General features: G+C 38.1%; 1 protein-coding gene and 1 pseudogene across 2 annotated transcripts in view; one reads left to right on the top strand and one right to left on the bottom strand.

The window, feature by feature from the left end:
- The window catches only part of NARS2 (asparaginyl-tRNA synthetase 2, mitochondrial), a 168,891-nt gene that overhangs the window by 83,324 nt on the left and 65,483 nt on the right, over nucleotides 1–20,084 (top strand). The gene's annotated exons all lie outside the window — the stretch shown is intronic.
- LOC136389691 (small ribosomal subunit protein eS1-like) lies at nucleotides 1,227–2,133 on the bottom strand (annotated as a pseudogene).

Here is a 20,084-nt window from a genome sequence, read left to right as displayed (position 1 = left end):
AGATTACAGAGGCGAAGTGCTCTTCTCGTCACATGATATCAGGATATGTGATATCCATATGGTGATATTAATTTTCATTATTTGGATAAGGTAGTGTTTGCCAGATTCCTCCACTGAAAATGTACTGTTTGTTTCTTTCTCTACTGTGTCCTTTGGAAGTGAGTCACTATGTCTAGCCCATCCTCACTCGTGGGAATGAGGACTGGGAAGCGGGAGATGGAATTAAACACTACCTTGTAGAGGTAGGAGTGTTCAGAATTCTTCTGTATGAAAGGAAGATCTATTGTCTCTTTACTCTTGTATATTTATGTATGTATGTAATAATTTATATCAGGATGGATTCAGATATATTTATTTTCTAGTTTGGGTTATACTTCAATTCTGTGTTACTATTTTCCCCTCAAACTGTTTTAGTTTTAGTGTTGGGAACTCTTTCAGTTGACTCCTATATTCCTATAACATACCCCTGCCTTTTTGTTTTTTGAGTACTTCTTTATTCTCCAGCACTGTAAGATAACCCAGATTTATTTATTTATCTGTTAATTTTTTTATTGTTGAACATACACTGACACATTAGCATCACTCAAAGTCTGTAGTTTATTTCAGGGTTCACTCTTGGTATTGTATATCCTTTTGGACACGTGTATAATGACACGTATCCATCATTATAGTATCATACAGAATAGTTTTACTGTTCTAAAAATATTCTGTGCTCTTCTTGTTCATCCCTCCTTCCCTGCTAACCCCTAGCAACCACTGATATTTTCACTGTCTCTAACATTTTGCCTTTTCCAGAATGTTGTGTAGTTGGAATTGCACATATTTAAGCTTTGCTGATTGGCTTCTTTCATTTAGTAATATGCATTTAAGTTTCTTCCATATCTTTTATGGCTTGATATCTCATTTCTTTTTAGCATTGAATATTTCATTATATAGATATACCACAGTTTATCCATTCACCTACTGAAGGACATCTTGGTTGCTTCCAAGTTTTGGCAATATCCAGGCTTATTTGTAAATATTAAAATGGTGCTAGAATCAGCCATTTCTCCAAAGAGCACTGGTTTCTTTTATGAGGAAGTGGTATTTAGAAACCAAGATTTATTTCCTGGGTATCTTGCTGCTACTGGGGAGATTATTGTTTCCAAGCCTTCTCAGCACACAGAGCTGTAATTTTTTTTTTTAATCACAAGTAAGATTTCTTATCACCAGTAAAAGTCTGAATTTTAAATAGATTCTTGGACTGAAGGCTCATATCCATCAGCTCATTCAACTTGAGCACCTGTCTTATCCCCAGTCACTCTAGAACTGCTGCCTTCACCATGAAGCTGCATGAGTTTTCCCAGTTCAAATTTGGGCTTTTTCAGCATTTTGTCTTTTCTAAAGGGAGGGAAATAAGTATGGAAAGAAACTTTGCATGGGGCATGAGGGGGCACAGTGCTGTATGTAGAGTGTGTTATATTGAGTGGGACATGAAACAATGTCAACACAATAAATTAAAAATTAAAATAAAAAAAGTTTTAAAAAAAGACATTTTGGAATGGGTCAACAGATTGGCAAGCCCTTTATATGTCTTTTCCAATGTTATCTGGAAATCAGTTTATTGACCACTTCTTTCAAGTCGTTTGTACCTCTTGGGACATGATTTCCATCATCTTCTTCTGGTGGACCTGTTGATGCTGAGCCTAAGAGATCTTCCTGATCAGATTGTTGCATTTTTTAGTTAAACCGACACAGAATATGTGAAGCAAATAACCATTGATAGTCTTGACATCAACATGAGCTTCAGTCATGGTCTGACATTTTTTGACCATGGAGCACATTTTGTCACTGGTAAGATCCATGCCATGGAAATTAGCCAGGCAGTTTTTGCCCTGACATCATCAGTAATTAGCTTGAATTTTCTAAATGTGACTTCATCATTCTGTAGATCAGCGAGGCTCACTTCTAAAACATGACCCTTGAAACCATCAGATTTGATTTGGTCCCTTGAGTTCTCATGGCTACTGTTTTTCCAGTATTCCTTGTCCTGAGCGTAGCTGGTGCTTTCACATCATACCAGTCTTTCTCGGAAAGCGGATCAGCCACTTTCTTCTTGGCTCCCTTTTTGCCGCCTTTCTTCTGGACTGCCATGATGGCCACAGAGTGCCAAAAAGCTATAATATGTTTTTTTATAAGTATTTTTATTATATTCTGCCTATAAGTGTAATTTGTAAGTGAATGTTTATTATGAGAAAATTCAAAATGTCCTACATTTTAAAACCTACAATTAAGAAATGTCATGTAATAAAATTTTCCATTTCTTGTCAGTTAAACCCAGATTTAGAGGAAAGCTTAGCCTAATTTATTTGAAAGGTTTTTATTATTATCATCTTTTTTTGGTGATGCTTTTGTTTTATGTATTTTGGCATTTGTGACAGGTGCTTCTTTCCTTATTAGGGATTATTTTTTTCTAAGCTCTGAAGCTTTCTTTCAGGATAAAGTCAGTGCTTTCCTCTTCGACATTGCTGTTGGAAATATAAGTAGGCATGGCCTCCCTGGAGAAATACCTTTTCACCAAGAGTTTTCTATCTACAAATTTTTCTTAAGGAAATGTTCTGACAACTCTATAAAGATATATAAACAAAAATGTTGAAAGCTACTTTATATTACTGAAAAATTGCTAACAACCTAAATGTCTGTTTAAGAAGATTGGTTAAAACCCTCAGTATACCTAGAAAATAGTCATCACCATTTACATCTGTAGTAATGGACCTTATTTTTTTATTAAATTTAATTTATTGTGTTTACATGGATTCAAGTGTCCCACTGACTATAACACCCTCACTCCCACCTCCGTGTCCCTATTTATACCCCCTTTACTCCCCTCCTTCTAACTCCCTCCCCCTTCCCTCTGGGATTTGCTAATGGACCTTATTCTTAATAAATATTTTTAAGCCATCTAGTGAATAATTTAAAGAAGTAAAATAAAGGGATAGTGAAAACCCACTTTATTCAAATCTTAATAAGAATATAGACATAGCAAACTCAAATTTTTACAAACTGCTTTATGGGGAGATAATATACTTACCATAAAATTCACCAATATAAAGTGAACAATTCAGTGGGTTTTAGTAGATTTTCAGAATTGTTTAAACATCACTATAATCTAATTTAAGAATATCTTTATCGGCCCTGGCCGGTTGGCTCAGCAGTAGAGCGTCGGCCAAGCGTGCGGGGGACCCGGGTTCGATTCCCGGCCAGGGCACACAGGAGAAGCGCCCATTTGCTTCTCCATCTCCCCCCCTCCTTCCTCTCTGTCTCTCTCTTCCCCTCCCGCAGCCAAGGCTCCATTGGAGCAAAGATGGCCCGGGCACTGGGGATGGCTCCTTGGCCTCTGCCCCAGGTGCTAGAGTGGCTCTGGTCGAGGCAGAGCGACGCCCCGGAGGGGCAGAGCATCGCCCCCTGGTGGGCAGAGCATCGCCCCTGGTGGGCGTGCCGGGTGGATCCCGGTCAGGCGCATGTGGGAGTCTGTCTGACTGTCTCTCCCTGTTTCCAGCTTCAGAAAAATACAAAAAAAAAAAAAAAAAGAATATCTTTTTCAGCCCTGGCCAGTTTGCTCGGTGGTAGAGCATTGGCCTGGCATGTGGAAGTCCCAGGTTTGATTCCCAGCCAGGGCACACAGGAAAAGCACCCATTTGCTTCTCCACCCTTCTCCCTCTCCTTTCTCTCTCTCTCTCTCTCTCTCTCTCTCTCTCTCTCTCTCTCTCTCCCTCTCTCTCTCTCTCTCTCTCTCTCTCTCTTTTTCTCTCCAGCAGTCAAGGCTCCATTGGAGCAAAGTTGGCTCAGGTGCTGAGAATGGCACCAACCATGGCCTCCGCCTCAGGCACTAGAATGGCTCCGGTTGCATCAGAGCAACGTCCTTAGTGGGCATGCCTGGTTGATCTTGATTGGGCACATGTGAGAGTCTGTCTCTCTGCCCCTCCACTTCTCACTTCAGAAAAATACAAAAAAAAAATAAATAAATAAATAAATATATATATATATATATATATATATATATATATATATATATATATATCTTTATCACCCCAAAAGAAGCTTTTTCACATTAGCAGTTACTACCCATTATCCCTCCCATTCTAGGCAACCATTGATTATCTACTTTATGTCTCCAAGAATTTGCCCATTCTGGGTAGTTCATGTAAATTGAATCACACAATGTATAGGGAGGGAGGGGCAAAGTAGGCTTATAGTTGTGAGTATGTGAAACAGTTTATTCTGTATTATTATTTATTATTGTGTTACTTATTTGTATTACAATAATGAACCTACTTTTGCCCACCCCTGTATTATATTTTGTGGCTGGTTTATTTCACTTTGCATAATACTTTCCATGTCTGTCTATGTTGTAGCACGTATCAATATTTCATTCCTTTTTATAGCCAAATAGCATTCCATTATGAGTATATCACTTTTATTTATCCATTTAGCAGGTAATGAATATTTGGGTTGTTTCTACTATGAGTAATAATGTTACTGTGAACATCTCAGTACAAGTATTTGTATGAACATGTTTTCATTTCTCTTGGGTAGGTACTTAGAATGGAATTGATGGGTCACTTGGTACTTTTCAAGTGCCTGTTGGCCATTTGGATATCTTCTTTGGAGAAATGTTTATTTATGTCCTTGGTCAGTCTTTTTTAATTAAGCTTTTTTTCCTTCTATTATTTCATTGTGAGTTTTTATATATTCTGTTGTAAGTTCCTTATCAGATATGCAAATATTTTTTCCCATTCTGTGGGTTATCTTTTTATTTTCTTTGTGATGGTAGAATTCTTACTTTTCTGCATTTTGGAAATACACCGAAAGACAGAGCCCTTTGAATGTAGCTGTTTATCAACTGCCATGTACGAATCTGGAATATAACAGTTCTTTAAATAAGCTTCTGGGATTTCAAATACATCTTTAACAGGTTCTAGTTTATTATTACTTCCTGTTCTTCTACTCACATCATGATATACTTTTGAGAACTCTGTCAGCTCATAATTTTGTTAAAGAGAAGGTAACCATCTTTTTTGCTCCATAATTACAAGATGTTTTTATTTTTAGATTCATAAAGACCAATTAGAATGATCAATGAATTTTTTCATTTCTACATGATATATTTCCTTTCAAATACCTTCAATACACCCTTGTCTTCAGCATCTGTAGACTTGTTAAGTGTATTACATAAACTTTAATGCATAAATATCCTAAATGGTGATCCAAGTTCTTGTTCCAGATTAATGTATAATGGAGTCTTTACTGTGGAATGACTGATTGGATGAAAATACTTTATTTCCTTTTTGCCATTAAAAATGCATTATTGGCCTCACCAGGTGGTAGCGCAGTGGATAGAGTTTCAGCCTGGAATGCTAAGGACCCAGGTTAGGAACCTCAAGGTCAACGGCTTGCGCACCGGCTCATGCAGCTTGAGTGCAGGGTCACCAACTTGAGCATGGGATCATAAACATGACCCCAAGGTCACTGGCTTGAGCCCAAGGTTGCTGACTTGGGCAAGGGGTCACTGGCTCAGCTGGAGCCTCTCCCACCCCCCATCAAGGCACATATGAAAAAGCAATCAATGAATGACTAAGATGCCCCAACTATGAGTTGATGCTTCTCATCTCTTTCCCTTCCTGTCTATCTGTCCCTGTCTGCCCCTCTCTCTAAAAAATAAAATAAAATGAATAAAATAAAATCAGAATACGTTATTCATGTACCAGTTCTTGACTTGGAGAAAAATTATTTTAGGATATTGTTATATAAAGATACATAGCCTGAGATTTTACTTTATACAGGGAGTTCTCGGGTTACAACACAGTTTCGTCCCTTCAACAGTGACGTAACCTGAATTTTGGTGTAAGTTGAAACACACCCTAGCCTAAGTCACTTACCTATCCTAACACAGTTGTAAAATCATAACCTAGAACATAAAAACACAACTAATCCACAGGAAAAGGAAAAGGACATAAATATACTGTGCTGTACACTTCTGTATTAACAGAAGAAAGGGAAAAAATGAGTGTAAAAAAATTCCTTACCTTTATTCTTATGGTTGGCTTGCACACTGGAGGGGCATTGCAAAGTGGGAGAGAGGAAGCTGGAGAGGCAGGAGAACCTGCAGAAGGTGCTGGAGATACTGGGTCAGATGAATCAGGACTGTTAAGGAACATGCAGGAGATGCTGGAGATGATTCTACGTGTACTACAGGTGTTGCATCCTGAGAAGCAGCTGATGTAGAGGGTACAGGATCTGTTGCAGACCTCTCTACCTTCTTAAAGAATTGTTCCAGGATAGTCTGGAAGGTTGATGACCTCTTCTCTTCCAAAATCTGTCTACAGCATTGCAAGGCATCCAAAATAGCTCTGTAGACCTTACTGAGTCTGTTATTACTGAAGTCCTCAGCCTGAAATTTTGCCAAGCCATCCTCTACCATAGATAACCTTCTGAAAACCCTTAGTAGTAAATCTCTTGGGTTCTGGGGTTTCTATCTCTTCTGCTTCAGTCAGCTGCTTATCCAACTGAATGAGGTCCTCAGCGGACAGCTCCTCTCCATATGATGTCAGTAGCACTGTGACATTCATTGTGATGGCTTTCTTCTTCTTCAAAGCTCTACCATTTGCAGACTGACTTTCTCTTATGAGCCATGATAAGAGCCAAAAAGTTGCCAAAGCAACACAAACAGAACACTTTCACTTTTGACAGTCCAAAATGGCGTAGGTATGTGTATTGGGGGATGCCAACTCCCTCACTCATATGCTGCATTACTGTCTATTCTTCTGCTGTGTGCAACCAAACTAGTTCCCCCACGTAGTCCATAACAGCATAAACTAAAACACTCACGTCTCAATTTTTTTAAGTTTTTGTGGGAGTGAACCTTGTAAACTCTAATCGTCACATGTCAAGACTGTTGTAACCCAAGGACCCCCTGTATAACCAATTTTACCATCATCATTACAGATTGTTACTATCTCTTTGCAATAATTTCCTCATTTTTCTATGAAACATCTTTATCATTTTTCTTCTCTTTGTCATTATGAGTGAAAAGTAGAAGGTCCCAATCTCAACTGCGTTCTCTGAAAACTACAAAAAAGACTACAATAATGGTGTCTGTAGGATTTTCTCATACCTTCTAGGAAAATGACACAATACTTTGTGTATTGCAACAAGAAAACTGAAGTTGATATAATAGTAATGATTTATCTCATTATACATCTTCCTCTTATCCACCATGTTTTGGCATCCATCATTCTTTCTTCATAGTATTTTTTTTTCTTTAACCTGATGAAGAGTAATTGATGATAAAATAATTTCTAGGATGTTGAAATAGCAAAATGTTTCAATATATGGAAAAAATAAGATCACTAAAATTCTATATGTATCTTAGACTCATGAAAGGATTCAGTGGGTTTTATTCTATTAAAAAAATTTTTTTTTACTGATTTCTGTATTGGCTTGAATTTGTCCCCCCAAAATACAAGTCCTGCAAATGCAACCTTATTTTGAAATAAGATCTTTGCAGAGGTAATCGATTGAAAGTCAATCGTTGGTTTTCAAGATCTTTTTGTGGCTATTTTATTCATGCCGTGCACTTTCATGTACCTCTGTGTTTCTAACGCTCCTCTCGATAGCATTAGACTCCTTTTTCCAAAACTCATTCCTCAAGGCTCAGCTGAAATATTACTTGCTCCTTGACCCCTTCCTTTTTTTCCTCAATAGAAATTATTTTTCTCTTTTTCTTTTCTCTTATACTAATCTATTTTATACCCTAAAGGAAAAAGAGTTTCTCTTAGGTTTTTACAGTCAGACAGTTTGTAATTCTTTTCATATTGTCTACTTATAGGTTCAAAATATTCTAAATTGCTGTATCTACTAAAAATAGATATTCAATGACTATCATCCTTTTGTCAAAGCACAAATTACACTGGGGAACAAAATTTTTGTTATTTCCACAAAAACACTTGTTCTTACCTAATTTGAGTATGCTGATCTCAAATCTGACATTGGTTTTTCTCTGTAAGCTACAATTTTTTTTTCAATTCAAGATTTTAGGTTTTCATCTTATTGTAAAATTTTCAACATTTAGTTTAATATAATGAAGTAGAATGTCTTCTTGGGCATCATTTTTGTGAAAATATAATGATTTATACAATGCAGTAAATACACTAATACACTAAAAGTTATGATTGCACCAGAATTTGTCTACAATTTTGAAATAGAACATATTAAAACACTTATTTTAATCATAAAATTTGTGCAAAGCTTATTTAAATTCTGTTCAGGCAAAAATTTGCTGGCCTGACCTGTGGTGGTGCAGTGGGATAAAGCATCGACCTGGAACACTGAGGTCGCCGGTTCGAAACCTTGGGCTTGCCTGGTCAAGGCACATATGGGAGTTGATGCTTCCTGCTCCTCCCCCTTCTCTCTCTCTCACTCCTCTCTCTCTAAAAAAATCAATAAATAAAATATTTTTTTAAAAAAATTTGCGTTTGTAGCTCTTGCGTTTGTGTACTTGTTGAGGACAATCTCGCCTGATGCTCCAGCAGTAGTCTGCTCATCACTAACAGCTCCAAGATTTTCAGGAAACTTATCAAGGTGACTGTTCAAGAAGTGAATCTTAATGCTCATGTTACATCCAATGTTGCGGAAAGCCAACAGCATCCTTTGAACCAGAAGTTCATAGTTCTCTGCTTTTTTATTGCCAAGGAAGTTCTTTGTAACTGCCACAAAAGACTGCCATGCTGCTTTCTCCCCCTTATTCATCTTCTTGGCAAATTCTTCATCATGTATGAGGGTTCAGATTTGAGGTCCATCGAATACACCTGCTTTTATCTTCTCGAAAGACAAGGCAGGAAAAGCAGAAATAATATGTTGAAAGCATTCACTTTCTCTATTCAAAGCCTGAACAAACTGCTTCATTAAGCCAAGTTTGATGTGAAGTGGGAAAAAATGATCCTGTCTTGATTAACTACAGGTTCATTCACAATATTTTGCATCCCTACTTCCAGAGCTTCATGTTTTGGCCAGTCCTTCTGTGTCCAGTGTTTCTCCCAAGCTCAGCTGTCCCACAAACACAGAAAACAAGGATACTTCGTGAAACCTCTCTGTTGTCCTAGCAGGAAATTTACCATTTTAAGATCCACACAAATGATCCAGTTATGCTCCTCATACCTCAGAAAGTCGAGGACAACTTTTATGTCATTTATAATCTTCTCACAGATGAGTTGAATAACCAGTTGGAACTGCTGCATAAACATTACCGTTGTGTAGAAGAACACATTTCAGACTCCATTTAGAACTGTCAAGAAATAGCTGCCATTCTGTTAGACTGTAAATGGTAACGCCTAGCTGGCTGAGAAGACTACTGATATCATGACAGTGAACAAAGTGTTTGTCTTCGAAAAAAAGTCCACAAAAATCTGTTCACACTTCCTGAAATGGGATACTTTAGCTGACCAGTGAAGTATGATACATTCTTTTCTTGAAGCCTGGAGGCTAATAACTCAGCTGCTTTCTTTGATAGGCCCAAATCTCTTACTAAGGCATGCAATTCGGGTTGGCTAAACTGCTGAGGGGTTAATGACTGCTTGGCATTAGAAGAAGACCCTTCAAGATTCTACAACCATTTCCTCATGCATCTATCAAAATACATTTGATCACCATGTTCACTATTCTTCCTTAGAAGGAATAAAACCATTGAAAACTGGAACCGGGAGTGTCTCAGAGTGTGGGATAGGTCATATTGCTGAAGGAATATTAGGATATGCAGTCATATGCCATTTTTTCTTGCCGATGCCCTTTGTATGGATCAGACAGAAATAACAGTCACTGCTGTGGTCCTTAGGTTCACACCAAACCACGGGGATACCAAAAGGCATTTCTTTGCGTTTTCCTTTTGTCCAGTCATGAAGCATTTCCTCACAATTATGACACACAATATGAAGAGCCCAATTCTTGTCTTGATCACCAAGGGGAACTTGAAAATAGGCAATATATGCATGTGTCACAAATGATGAAATATTGCACCTTTGATGTTGAAGTGTGTAACAGCCACATATATAACAGAAGGTGTCAGGACTATTCTTACATTTATGCCTACTTGAAGAAGCCATGATTCAATCTTAAAACAAAATAAGAGGGTGTTTTTATCAGATAATAATTTTTTACACTTAATAACAACTACAATTATGTAAAAGTGATGTTTGTAAGACATTAATAGCCTTGTGGTTATGTTCAATCCAAGAGTCGTTACCCTTTAACTCCAATTTAAAAACCAATGCATGCCATTAACTGTAACAAAAAGAAATTAAAATTGTATAAAAACTGGAGCATGCACCAAAAAACTGATTTCAGATTTGGAATCAGCGATGCAGAAATATATAGAAACAGTTCTAAAACCTCATGCAACAGAAAATGAACAAAAATTTGTTCCCCAATGCTATTCTTCTAAAATTTTCCTCTACTGTTTTTTACTATAAAATTGAGCCCACAGCAGGAGTTAAGTATATGTCTTTTATCTATTTTATTTTATTTTTATTGAATCCAGAGAGAGGAAAAGTGGTAGGGGGAGAGGGAAGCATCAATCTGTTTCTGTATGTACCCCAGCCAAGGACCGAACCAACCACCTCTGATAATGCTCCAGCCAAGTGAGCCATCGAGCCAGGACTAAGTATATGTTAATCACTCCTTTTACTCTATTTCATAGAAATGATACCACCAAGAAACTTTGAGATCTTTCATGACCTTCTTCTGTATGTTTCCTGAATGTGTATGAATAGTGATGGTTCTTTATGCTGTTCTTTTGAAGGTAGGACCTTAAAACACCGAAGTTTCTTCTTTTAGTGTATTACTTATATTAAAATTTAGCTCTATTTAGATAATAATATTAATTAACAGATTACTGGTAAAAAAATGACTCAGGAACTTTATTCATTATTACCTTACCAATTTCATTATTTATATGAGGTAGCCAGGAGACAAATGTTTCAGGCAAATTGAGCAGCTAGTACATAGGCTTTTTAGTAGGAATATTTAGCTCACTTGGATATACAGTACAGAGAATGTGAATATTTGGGTTAACCAAGGGTTAGGTACTGCCAAGTGAATTAGATGGAAGTAGGTACAGGGGTTATAATGATAAATCAAGTACTCTGTTTTTGGGTAAGGAGAAAAGTGAGGAAATAGGAGTAGAGGGCGATAATGGAAAAAGTGGTGAGGTTGAAGAATTAGAGATTTTAATGAAGAATTAAATTGTTGGTGTGGAAGTACTAGAGTCACAAACCTAGATGAATACAAGGTGATGGTCAAAGAATGCTGTTGTGAAATTTATGTCTCTGATATGGGACATCTGCTCAGCTCCCACATGTCACCTAAAGTGCCAGTTGTCTTTCCTAGTTGACTGTTGCATAACCGTCTCAACTCGTTCAAAATGAAATTCATCATCTTATTCCCTAAATCTGTCTTGTTTTTCTTCTGAATTCCCTATCTAGGAAATGCACTATCATCTTTTTGTCAAAGCAGCCATGTAGATATCTTTCCAAATTCTTTTTATACACCCTTTGCATTCCTTCATTTGCTTCCATTTCACTTTGCTTCAGCTTTCGAAAACTGCTTAGAATATTCTAATCACATCATCCTGTTTCACATATTTGTATTCCTCTGCGTATGTTGTTTTTCTGCCTAGAATGTCTTTCCCCATGTCTTCGTCTAGTTAACCCCTGCCCGTTGATCTAAACTCAGTGTCAAAAGGATCTCACTCAGAATCTCCACCACCACTAACACATCTTTCTCATTAAATGTCCTTTGTATGTCCAGGTTGCTTTATTCTTACCTATTTTGTAACTCTGGATTCATTGATTTTTTTTTTCTGTATACCTTAGATTCTCTGCTCTTGAATTTAGAGACTGTGTTTTATTTAATTTTGTAACTCTGTTACTTAATACCTGTTAGAAAGCAGTTTCTGTCCATTCTATTTATAAAAAAATATTAAAATTTTTGGAGTTTTGCTTATCTTCTCATTTGCCTGTAAATTTCTCAAACTGTATCCTCGTCTTCTTTGTCTTTTTAGTTTCAGTTATTGCCAAATGCCTGATTCAGGGCTCAAAAATCAGTCTCCATTCAATTGGGTATTAGTTGAGAGCCAACTGTGTACCAAACACTAGGTTAGGTACTGGGGTACAGAGATTAACAAGACAGATACGATCCCAGCCTTTGTTATTCTAATGAGCAAAATAGGCATTAAATACGAAATTAGAAATGTGTTAGCTGCTATAAAAAAAAAATTGTCCTGAAGGCAAGAAGAGCATAAGGCAAGGGAATTTCACCTTGTCCTGGTTAAATTGCATTTAGGGGTAACCTTATCAGTAGAATGATTGCTCGAGATTGCATTTTAAAATGTCATTCATATTTAATGACCACTGGCTGTTATACATGGTTTGGATTCTATTGCGCTTCTATTCTTGGAACAACAGAAACCTAGTTAGTACTTTTTATCCCTATTATTATAGAGCATTTCATGGTGTATAATCTTTTAGTTACCCCAGTATGTATGTGTTATCTATATTTGGCCATGAAATGTCTTTTGGTACTTTTGTGTTATGTTTGATACGTTATCCTTGAATGAATTCTGTTTAGCCAAATTATCAAAAACTAGAAAACTCTAGTTTCTCTGTCCTGTACCTTTATCCACTTCCAAATACTTAGAATCTTTTATTAGGCTTTATATGAAACAGTCATGAGTTTGAATCCTATCTGACATTAGAACAGCAGCCAGAATAAGAGGCATTTGGACATCATGGCCTTAAGAAATGGTGAGGAAACTGCATATGTTTAGCATAGGGAAGACAAAGGAGAGACATGATTTGATAGTTGTTCAAATCTATTTGGTAGGCTTCTGTGACAGCCCTGTATGCAGGTAAGCAATTTTTTTTTTTTTTTTTTTTTTTTTTTTTTATTTTTCTGAAGCTGGAAACGGGGAGAGACAGTCAGACAGACTCTCCCGCATGCGCCCGACCGGGATCCACCCGGCACGCCCACCAGGGGCGATGCTCTGCCCCTCCGGGGCGTCACTCTGCCGCGACCAGAGCCATTCTAGCGCCTGGGCAGAGGCCAAGGAGCCATCCCCAGCGCCCGGGCCATCTTTGCTCCAATGGAGCCTTGGCCACGGGAGGGGAAGAGAGAGACAGAGAGGAAGGAGGGGGAGGGGGTGGAGAAGCAGATGGGCGCTTCTCCTATGTGCCCTGGCCAGGAATCGAACCCGGGTCCCCCGCACGCCAGGCCGACGCTCCACCACTGAGCCAACCGGCCAGGGCTGAGTAAGCGATTTTTTAAGAACAATTTTACTGAGCTGTAACTCACAAACCATAAAATTCACTCTTTACAAAGGTACAGTTCAGTGGTATTTACTATAGTCACAAAGTTGTGCAGCATCACCACTATATAATTTTATATTTTATCACTCCAAAAAGAAATCCCTTACCCAGTAGCAGTCACTTACCATTCCCCTCTCCCTCAAGCCCCAGCAAACACTGCTGAAGTCAGAAACAGTGGGAGTGAGGCCTAGCAGTCTGTGTCATAACAAACCTACCAGGTGATGCTGCTTGCTGAGGACCACTGCTTTAGAGAAAGACCCCCTGTTCCCAAGTTGGTGGGGACACCCAACTTCCAGCCATTCTGGCAGGAGTGAGGAGAGAGTTGACAATTCCATGTGCACTCTCGATGCATTTCCATTTCCCCCTTCCCCAGTCTCACCAAGGTTCTGTGTGCAGGTCATCGCCTTTCTGCTGCAGCCTACTCACTCTATTTCAGATAATGCTTTCCATGCTTCGACACATTGGTCATCTCTCAGCCATCTGTTTTCTGTCCTCCAAAGATTTGTTGAGATCGCTTGTCTACTCAAGGCCCCTTTCCTGTTTCTTCCTTTTAATTTTTTTATTATTAAGGTTGGCCCAGGAAGGAGCGAATATAAATATCTGTGCTTAATTTACTACTTGAACTTCATTTTTACTAGATTGAGTGATAATAATTTGCTTTTCTTTAATTTCTAGTTAGGTTATGCATTATTTTCATGATTTAGTATCCTAATGTTACTCTGTTTAATGTTAACTCTGTCTAATGTAATGTCTAATGTCTTTCTAACGCTGCAGTATAATACATACTACCTTGAAATTCTAAGCATTGGATTTTCTACCCATTTCTAGTATTGCATTCCTTGGTGAGGGAGATGACAAACTTACTCTTTTTTATCTTTTTTCACTTTAAGTATATGGGAGAATAGCCTCATCCTTCTGTTACCTAGCTTGCTGAGGTCTGGCTAAGCAGACAGTATTATTGAAGATCTGAATGTCTTTGACATAAGTAAGTTGGATGTGTTTTTTTTAATTCTCAGTTAATTCTTTGAGTAGTAATAAAAATAGAACTCATTTTGCATGAAATGCAATGCCTATTGGCATTTTCTAAAAGCAAATGCAGGTTACTCTAGTGAAACATGAAATTAATCCTTAATAATTTGACCAATATAGACAGTAATTGGAGCTACAGAAAGCAAAACTGGTGTTGTTATTTCTTTCAATTACTGTCTAATCTTACCCAAATCTATTTTCCTCTGGTAGTTTTAACTACATTATGGAAGAAGGGTGAAAAAAATTCTGTGTGTGTTACATATTTGCAGAATTTTGGTTATGTTGGGAACAAAGACAATTTATATCATTTTCACTCTCTTTCCCCTCCTAGCTTGTTTTATTCATAAAAAATAACTATGAGTACTTATAATTCAGCAATAATTTTAGTTATCATCCCTATGGTATGTTACTGTGTTAGACACCAAGGAGATTATTAAAAATATAGGAAAGCCTATTGATTGACATACTGTATAGAGGGTCACCAGTGCTGTGACAGAATTAAGTAGCTACTGAGATAAAGTTATCTCTGCCACAAGTGCTGAATTTTTTCAAGTGAATGGTTCTGTTAATTGAAGGAAATACAGTCAGAGAGACTTAAATTGGAATCCTAGCTTCTTTACATACTAGTTGCATAAGTTTATGCCTGAGCCTTTACTTCCTAACTATAGAAATAAGTTATAATGGCCACTTCACAGAGCTGTTGTGAGAATTAGATACTATAGAAGGCCTAGTGTTTATCAGTTTGATGCTGAAATGGCAAGTGCTATGGTATGGTATTGATGACAACCAGGACCTGAAGAACCCAAGGCAATTATAAAGGACTAGCTAAAGAAAGAAGCCAACGTGGTGTGACCAAGAATAGCTGACAGTTAAAGTTATTTTACAATAGCAACAGAACTGCAGTTTACATAAAGTAGAGGATTGGGACAAATAGTGAGTCTGCCAGGATTCAGGACTCACAAGACAGGTGAGAAGGTTAATTTAAACCAGTGCTTGGAACAAAGGAAGGAATTGGAACACAGGAATAAGATACCTGTCAGAATTTGAAGACTAAATCAGAAATAAACTATGAGGGCAAATTAGGTCATAATCTGCCCAAAGAGCTGTGGTAAATTATGTTGGCAGTGAAGTACTTATGCTATTTAATTGCCCACTAGCAATGGATGGGAATTCTATTTGCTCCATGTCTGTAACCAAAATTAGTGTTGTCATTATGATAAGTATCTGATAAGTCAGGTGAGAGGAGGGGAGATAATGAAGCAGACTCTTGCATGCATGCACCTCTACTAGTATCCACCTGGCAACCCCCATCTGGGGCCAATGCTCAAGCACCAAGCTACTTTTAGTGCCTGAAATTGACACACTTGGACCAGCTGAGCCATCTTCAGTGCCCATGGCCAATGCTCGAACCAGTCGAGCCACTGGCTGTGGGAGAGGAAGATGGAGGGGAGGAGGAGGTGGGAAGCAGATGGTCACTTCTCTTGTCTGCCCTGACCAGGAATTGAACCTCCAATATCCATACTCCAGGCTGACACTCTGTCCACTGAGCCACCAGCCAGGGCCCTTTTCAGTTCTTTTAGCTATTTCTATTAGATTGTTTGGCTTATTATTATTAAGTTATAAGAGTTCTTTTTATTTCTTATATAGCAACCCTTTATCAAATATATATGTATTATAAATATTTTTTCCTAGTTTGCCTTTTCTATCTTTTCAGAGGTATCTTTTGAACACCAGGGTTTTTTTTATTCTGTTAACATACACTGTATTCATTTTTTTTCTTATGTGATTTATGATTTTTTTGTATCCTATTCAAAAGGTTGCAAAACTTTTCTCCTAGAAAGTTTATAATTATAGCTTGTACATGTACCTCCCTGCTAGTTTATAAGCTCCTTAAAGGTAAAGCCATGTCTAATTTATGACTATCTATTTCCCGTGGTGGTTAGTTTAATAAATATTTGTTGAATGAAGAAATAAATGAATACAACTCCATGGTAGTCAATGATGATGATAAGATAAGGACACATAGGCTGTAGGCTGCTGTCTCTTGGCTGCTATGATGGATGGACTTGAATTCTGTGCTTTTGACTTATTTCATCAATCTGTTCTAGTTGGGAGAAAAATCTCCATGAGAAAATGCATTAACAAACTTGGAATAATATTATATTGCATCTATTTAGATATTTTAAAGCACAGTTATATACAAAAGTAAAATTTAACTTTACATTCCCATATTGTTGGTATGAATTCTTCCTTACATTAATTCAGAAAAGTTCGTGTCTTTAAAAAATCAAAACATAATACTCACCTGTAAACTATGTGTGTTGTAGAAGCCACTGAAACACTGCTGTGTATTTTACTTTACTAAAATAGATTTGCTTCCTTTTATACAAAATAAAAGGAAATATTATCTTTGCTCCTCTAAAAGAAATTGCTAATAAGGAAACTCAGCCATGGTTTTTGTTTCTTTCTCACCAGTAGAAATTGGTAAAAGAGAAGCTTAGTCACATATATTGGTTGATATTTGTATTATTTTTTGTTTCTTTTGATGGCAACCCTTACTGTATTCCTCTACACTGAAAAAAATAAACCCCATGTTTTGGCACTTGAAACAGGTGCCTAAGACAGACAAATACACATTTATCACATAAATCTCTATAGAGAATATGCAAAACCTGAGCCAGCTTTATTTCATATTTAAGAGGCAGATTTAGTGTGTGACCTATGATAAAGACTGAGAGATAAACACCTAAAGGGTTTTGTATCTGGAACATTATTTAGTGACTTTTACTTAGTTTCTTTAACTGCGTAATTATTCTGTGCTTTCTTTCTAATTCTGCTTCAGTACAGTGTACTGTGAGGTTCAAGTTTGAACTTTAGGCAGACAGCACTTTACAGACAAAGGGTTATCTCAACATTTTTCGTATATGTTCCTTATAGCCAAAATATGTTTGATTCATGAATAGTAGTATTTTATGGAGAACTGTTGAGGTTTCGATACAACTTGGAAAATTTAAGGTAACTGCTCAAAGAGTTCAATCCAGAATCTCTTTACCTTTTGTGTAGATCATATCATGATCCATGCCATCAAGAATGTTTGTTTTTACACTTATTCAAAATAAAATATGCACCCCCATGTTTATTGCAGCATTGTTTACAACAACCAAGATCTGGAAACAGCCCAAGTGTCCATCAGTGGACAAGTGGATTAAGAAGCTGTGAAACATATACACAATAGAATACTACACAACCATGAAAAAGAAGGAAATTTTACCTTTTGCAATGTCATAGATGGATCTGAAAATTATTATGCTAAGTGAAATAAACCAGGCAGAGAAAGAAAAATATCATATGATCTCACTTATATGTGGAATCTAATAAACAAGGTGAACTGAGGAACAGAACAGAGGCAGAGGCGGGGTCACAGGGACCAGAGGGACAGCTGTCAGAGGGAAGGGGCATGAGGGGTGGGATCAGAGAGGGTAAAGGGATTAGTGAGATTATATATACATAACACATAGACACAGATAACAGGACAGCAAATCCCAGAGGGAAGGGGGAGAGGGACAAAAGGGGTGTAATGAGGGGCATGTGGTTAGGGGATGGGGGTGTTGTGTATATTGAGTGGGACACTTGAATCCATGTTAACACAATAAATTAAAATTAATAAGAAAAAGGCCCTGGCTGGTTGGCTCAGCGGTAGAGCGTCGGCCTGGCATGCGGGGGACCCGGGTTTGATTCCCGGCCAGGGCACATAGGAGAAGCGCCCATTTGCTTCTCCACCCCCGCCCCCCCCCCTTCCTCTCTGTCTCTCTCTTCCCCTCCCGCAGCCAAGGCTCCATTGGAGTAGAGATGGCCCGGGCGCTGGGGATGGCTCCTTGGCCTCTGCCCCAGGTGCTAGAGTGGCTCTGGTCGCAGCAGAGCAACGCCCCGAAGGGGCAGAGCATCGCCCCCTGGTGGGCAGAGCATCGCCCCTGGTGGGCGTGCCGGGTGGATCCCGGTCGGGCGCATGCGGGAGTCTGTCTGACTGTCTCTCCCCATTTCCAGCTTCAGAAAAAAAAAATTAATAAAATATTTTTAAAAAGAATGTTTGTTTTTAGTATCCATATAGTATTATTTATCTGGCCCCTAGAGACATATTTATAAGTGAAGGCATATCAAAAGATGGAGGCACTGTTCATTTCATCATGTACGTGCTTTGAGTTTCTTCTCAGAGAGCCAGCATCATTTGAGAATAGTTGGTTCATCCTCATCTTTAGCACCTGATGAATAAGATGGCTTACAGTTTGCCCAGGGATAAGTTAAGAGCCTAGAAAAGCCTGATTCTGAGAGTTATGCATGCATATTGATGGAAAGTTAACAAAAGCTGGAAACATGGTTTACTGAAAAATTCTTAGGTTGTGCGTCAGTGCCTTTCAGAAAGAGAGCTTATTTTGTCAGAAGAGGGAAGCTATGCCTGCAAACATGAAGAAGTAGGGCATTTGTTTAATAAAGCAGCAGATACAAGAAAGGAGAGGAGACCCAGAGGCCTCACATGTAGAGCAGTAGCTGTGGGGAAAATAGAATATGTATGACTGGGTACTGGAACAAATTCAGAAAATGTACCCAACTCTGTCCTCCATTGTTCCCTTTCCTCGTGTACCATTGTCTGAACACAGATTTTTCTCAGTTGGTTATCTTCTGCACTTATTTAGATTTTGACAGCCTACTTCAGTGCTGTGCTGTAGCACTCACGGCAGTGATGGCAGTGCTCTGTGTCCCTGCTGTCCAGTGTGGTAGCCATTAGTTGCAAGTGGCTGCTGAACACTTGGAATGTGACTAATGTGACTGGGGACTGAATTTTTATTAATTTTGTTTCATTTTAATTAGCAGACATTTAGCCACACGTAGCGAGTAGCTGTTATATTGAGTAGTGAAGATTTAGTTGGCCTCTGCCCAGATTGTAAAGCACTGAAATCATGCATGTCAAATGGACATCTCTATTTGGAGGTGTCTGTTGCCCTTAGCACTGTAATAATGCTGGGCAAATGTAGGTACTCATTATATGTTAATATTTGCTGAATTAAATTGAACAGTCTGTCAGAGAGAGGGGATAGGTAGGAAGCTTGAAGAACTGATGGGTACCCTGGTAGATGTTTTGGGATCTGGTGCCAATGCCTGCCCTTTACTTTTAGTATAATATTGTCACCTAACATTTCTATTGTGTACCATTAGCTTGCTCAGCTTTGCTCTGCTACTCAGGACTAGTTTCTTAACTTGTCTAAGCTTCAGTTTCTTCAGTTCTAAAATGAAGTGAAATCACCAGCCTTAGAAGATAGCAAGAATGAAATAAAGTATGTGTAAAGTGCCTGGTAGGCTATTCGTTTCTATAAACTGAAGGTTTTTTATTGTGATACTTATAACATGAAATTTACTATTGGTGACATTGTGCTCAATACCACTCTCTAGTTTTAAAACATTTTTATCACCCAGACAGAAGACCATACCCATGCAGCAGTCACTTTCTGTTCCTCCCTTTCCCCAGCCCTTGGCAGTCACTCTTCTGCTTTCTGCTTTCTGTCTCTATAGAGTGACCTATTCAGAAGGAAGTTTCATCGAAGTGAAGTCATACAGTATGCGGCCTTTTGTGTCTGCCTTCTTTCATTTAGCATAATGTCTTCAAGC

This window comes from Saccopteryx leptura, chromosome 1 (genome assembly GCF_036850995.1).
Source record: "Saccopteryx leptura isolate mSacLep1 chromosome 1, mSacLep1_pri_phased_curated, whole genome shotgun sequence".
Classification (NCBI taxonomy): Eukaryota; Metazoa; Chordata; class Mammalia; order Chiroptera; family Emballonuridae; genus Saccopteryx; species Saccopteryx leptura.
This window is presented reverse-complemented; position numbering and strand designations above follow the sequence as displayed.